Below are 4,886 nucleotides of genomic sequence, written 5' to 3'. Positions count from 1 at the left end.
GTACTCAATATTCATTATTAGTCAAGTTTCTATCATATAGTTCCATTTTTAACACATCAACTTCCTTATTGAAAATGCAACCTCAGTTTAAGGAAGTTGCATATTTTGAATAATGTAGTGGTATTTAATGTATTTTAACAAATAAAGCTTGCCTAAACATCAGAGAGTAAAGTGGCCCCACTGGTTAGCCTTTGGTAACACACACCTTTAAATTCAGTAACCACACTAGTTGCCATAGAAACCAGGTGGTGCCTGCCTTTAATCCCAATGGTAAATGCCTTTAATCCTAACCCTAGAGAGGATTATAAAATGGGACAAGTGCTCGCTTTGGAAGCACATATACTAAAATTGGAACGATACAGAGAAGATTAGCATGGCCCCTGTGCAAGGATGACATGCAAATTCATGAAGTGTTCCATATTTTAAAAAAAATGGGAAGAGACAGCTCTCATTCTCAGGCTTATTCTGAGGTTTCTTGGAGGCAGAATCACCATTTTCATATTGAGGTAGAGGTAAGAGCTAGTGGCTGTTTGCTTTCCTTTCTTGACCTTTAGGGTGAACCCCAATTTCTCTATCTGAGATTTTATTATTCATGCTCATTTGATGCCTAACTTTTGGGGCATGAATTTGCTAAAAAGCCATTTGCCTGAGGCTTTTTAGTCACCTGCCTAGGCCAGAGCTGGGATTGGAATTCCAGCTCTAGGATTTGGAACCCAAACCTTGCCACCTGGGTTTTGGGGAAGCACTAGTGTTCCTAGCTCCCATCCACCCTGGCTTAGTTTCCATGAAAAAAAATGGAAAATACACAGAGAATCTGGATATTGTGTGTGATTGTGTTGTCTTTGAATTGTTTGACTGTTGAGGAAAGAGCAACAGCTGCTAAAAGACATTTGATTATAAATGCTACTGGATTAATCCAACCTATATTTTGAAAATTTCTTGACTTCAAAATTTAAGTCAAAAGATATGTTACTTTGGAGAGGAGGTTTTGCTTTTGTTTCCCTAGGAATTGAGAGACTGTGGATTCATTCTTGGTTAAGAAATATAATGTCTGATTAAGGAAGACCCCTGGAAAAAAAATCTCTGATAGGAGCTGATGACCCCTGATGAGCCTCTGTTGCACTTTCTTCTGAGTTCTGCATCCAGAACAGCTTCAAGGCTGCTGACTGAGATGTTCAGTCTCATTCTGAGGTTTCCTGGCAGGATCATCATTTCAGACTGAGGTCAATGTAAGAATCAAGATCCGAGAGGTAAAGGGTAGAGGAAATATAACCCAAATGTATAATATGAAAAAATTTAAAACAATATATTTAATTTCAAGGATCTAAGAAAACACCATAAACTGAAAAAAATTACAGGAGGGAATATATATTTTTAAATAATAACTCTTATGTTGAATCTTACTATGAGTTTCTAATCCATTTTTTAACATTTATTCTCATTATTTCTATTTGGTTGTTTTTATAATTTCTATCTGTTTATTGGTATTATTTTGGATGATAATATATACATGTAATTATTTATTTTTTTTAACATGATTATGATTCCTAATACCTAAAGATTTTATTTAATAAATGCAACACCTGGTTTCTCAAAGGTAGTTTTTACTAGTTAATTTATTTCTGGGTAGAATATATTCTTTTGTATGTCTCATAGTTTGTCATTGCTAAAACTAGATGTTTTAAGCATGTTCTTATGAATTTAGAAGCAGGTATTATAGAATGTTTTGTTGTTGCTGATTTTGTTTATTGAATGGTGTTCTTTAATAAAGCATGCTTTATAATTGTGGTCACTGTTCCCTCTACTTGATTATTTTAGTTAGATAATGATTAGAGAGAGTTGTATATATATATATATATATATATATATATATTCCTTAAACCAATGAACGCTCCAGCTGTAGTCAAGTGGTCTTCTCTATGTTGAAAACACTTTCAATATTTCAGTGGTTTCCATATCCATGCTAAGTGAGTGAGGGCTGGTCTGGTAAGCCTCGTGGAAGGGTTATACTTTTACAGCTTTGCTTCCTATGTATTTGGTATATATAAGAAGAAAATAACTACTTTGGGAGAGCTTCAGTAATGAGCTTGAATATTAACTTTTTATAAACACAATTGGACAAAACAGAAATCCATGAGTTTGTATCATATAGAAGGAAAGTGTGCTAGATTGAAATCAGGCACAATTATTCATTTTTGGGTATGTATATTATAATTGGTAAATAGTTGAAAAATATCAAATTATTTATCTCGTTTGCTTTAAATATTAATGGCATTCTCTCCAATACATCAAAATTATATTTCTCTTACGAATGGCAATTGATTTTGTTACACTGGGGATGCAACAAGATTGAAAATAATACCATGTTGGGAACAGTGAGACCCCAGATCCTGAATTTCTTGTAATCCCCTGATCTGAGTGCCTACAGCTGCTCTGAGCACGAGACCTTCAGGAGTTCCTGATGGCAGGATAGTGGTTTCTGGTGGGTTTGGCTGGGGCATGGCTATCTCTATATAATCTGTCCCTGAACACAATAAAGGGGCATTCTTGGGGAATTCAAGGATGACCCATGTCTCTGTCTCTCTGTCTGTATGTGTTTGTGTATTTTAAACTCCTGCCCTTTGCCCGAAGCTCGGTAACTGGGTAAACGCTCACCAAACACAGACACGGGGGCGCGGTGCGCGGTGCCCGGTGCCCAGTAATTGGAGGTCTCCACTGAGATATCGGCAATAGCATTTAGGTTCTAATACCTAAAATTTTATTTTGAGTTAAAAGAATAGCTTGAAAGGTTGGCTTTGAAAGGAATAAAAATATTAAATTCTCCAAATACCTCATGTAAAGTTACTTCTTCAAAAAATAATTGCGGATTTTTCTGCACAAATGTAGAGCTCAATAGAAATCAATAAAAAATTGTGGAAAACTCATATCATAGTTTTATTCTTCAAGTGCAGAGTAGATACCTCAGTGGCAGTAGAAGTATTACACATAGAAAAAGAGAGGAAATAAGAAAAGTACACTGTAAATTTCTTTTGAATTGTTAGGTAGCAACCAAAGCAAAAGGATAGAGAAATGTAATTATGTATCATGGTATTTTTTCCATCTCCAATTTACTCTTTTTTTTTTTTTTTTTTTTTTTTTTTTTTTTTGGTTTTTCGAGACAGGGTTTCCCTGTAGTTTCTAGAGCCTGTCCTGGAACTAGCTCTTGTAGACCAGGTTGGCCTCGAACTCAGAGATCCGCCTGCCTCTGCCTCCTGAGTGCTGGGATTCAAGGCGTGTACCACCACCGCCCGTCCTCCAATTTACTCTCATACCTAAAACAGGGATGGAGAGGTAGTCTTAAAAATATTTTGAGAAAATGTGAAATCTAAACATAACAAATATTTTGATTTGTTTTATAGAATTTCTGGATGTGATTGCTTGAGTATCTGTTTTTTGAAATATTCAGTATCAAGAGTGTTTTTCATCAGCACCATTTGTGTAGACATAATGCAATAAATATGCATTCATTTGTAAGCACAATCAAGTGAGGGGTTAGATTGAGTTTTGATTCCATGAAACATGTTTTCTTCCCTGTTTAATATTGATTGATCCTAGACATTATATTTTCCCCAAAGATGGAAATTACAAGTTTGTCTGACAACCTGACTAGTAGTTTTTGCTAAAGTGTAATAGGTACAGGAGACAAGATCAGCCTCTTAACATCAAATTAGAAATCTTGAGCTATGATATACTCTTTATGACTACTCTATTACCATAGATAGAAGAGCTCAACAGAGCAGCCAGAGGAATTTATTGATTAATCCTTCCCAAATAAAGTAGAAGAAGTTTAGGCAGGGTTGTTCTAGTTGCAGCCTTCTGCAGGAAGAGTTGATAATTATGCTGGCTGTATTTCAGTTGCTCAGATCAGAAAGCAGATCATCTTGAAAACCATATATTATATACAGGAGAACCTAGAAGACATGGCCTAACACACAAGTTGCTGCTTTTCTGTTGCCACTATGAGAACAAAGTAAACCTTCGTCACAGACAGACTGTATTTAAGGGAAAGATTCAAATATCAGGGACCATGTACATAGAGATGCTGCTATTTGAAAAATGAGTACATCACTTCTGATAATGACTTCAACACTGAATAAACTAAAGGTTCAACCTTAAAGCCTTAATATTCAGAGCACGGCAGGGCAGGGCATGGTGATGCTGTTATTTGTATAATTTGTGTCAATAGCTCTCTGTAACAGAGCAACAGTGCTTGCTAATGGGTGAAATGCCCAAATGGCTTTGGAGAATGAAAGGTGGCATGTTAACAATTCATCAATGTAATAGGATTAAACTTGTCATGTGATTGCGCAGGGCAGTGAAGGCAAAGGAATAGAATGGGAGCAATGCTGCATGATGTCGCAATGGAGTTGGTGCACAGATGAGAAGAGCCAAGTTGATCCCACAAACAGCTCAGAGTATCCTGCCTCTTTCAGAGGTGCACACTTGGGGAAACTTTAACAAACACACCTTTAGGTTACACTATTAAGTTACACTATCAAAAGGGAAACTTCCTAAAAGAATGGCCCAATGTTCGACTGTGGGTCTCTGCATCTGTTTTCTTCAGTCCTGTTTAAAGCCTCTCTGATGACGACTGGTGTAGCATGATGAATAAAAACCCAAAGACAGATATGCAATCTGAAGATCAGAAAAACATAACAGCCAGAAACTGGTTCTTACCTTTACCTCAGTCCAAAATGAATTCCTGCCTCCAGGAATCCTCAGCTGAGACTCACTAAGAGCTGTCTCCTCCTGTCTTACATTTCTCTCTGGGTTTGGAATTAAAGGTGAGCACTACTACTGCCCGTTTTCTATGGCAAACTAGCTGTGGCTACTGGGATTAAAGGTGT

At 36.6% G+C, this 4,886-nt stretch overlaps 1 non-coding gene across 1 annotated transcript; it reads left to right on the top strand.

Annotated features, from left to right (window-relative positions):
* The first annotated feature begins 318 nt into the window (after positions 1-318).
* Positions 319-425, top strand: LOC119826972. Its single transcript, XR_005287527.1, has one exon. It is a non-coding gene; the product is annotated as a U6 spliceosomal RNA (small nuclear RNA).
* The last annotated feature ends 4,461 nt before the right edge of the window (positions 426-4,886 follow it).

The sequence above is a fragment of the Arvicola amphibius genome, chromosome 11 (genome assembly GCF_903992535.2).
Source record: "Arvicola amphibius chromosome 11, mArvAmp1.2, whole genome shotgun sequence".
Classification (NCBI taxonomy): domain Eukaryota; kingdom Metazoa; phylum Chordata; class Mammalia; order Rodentia; family Cricetidae; genus Arvicola; species Arvicola amphibius.
The sequence above is the reverse complement of the archived record's forward strand: the minus strand, read 5'-3'. Positions and strand labels throughout refer to the sequence as shown.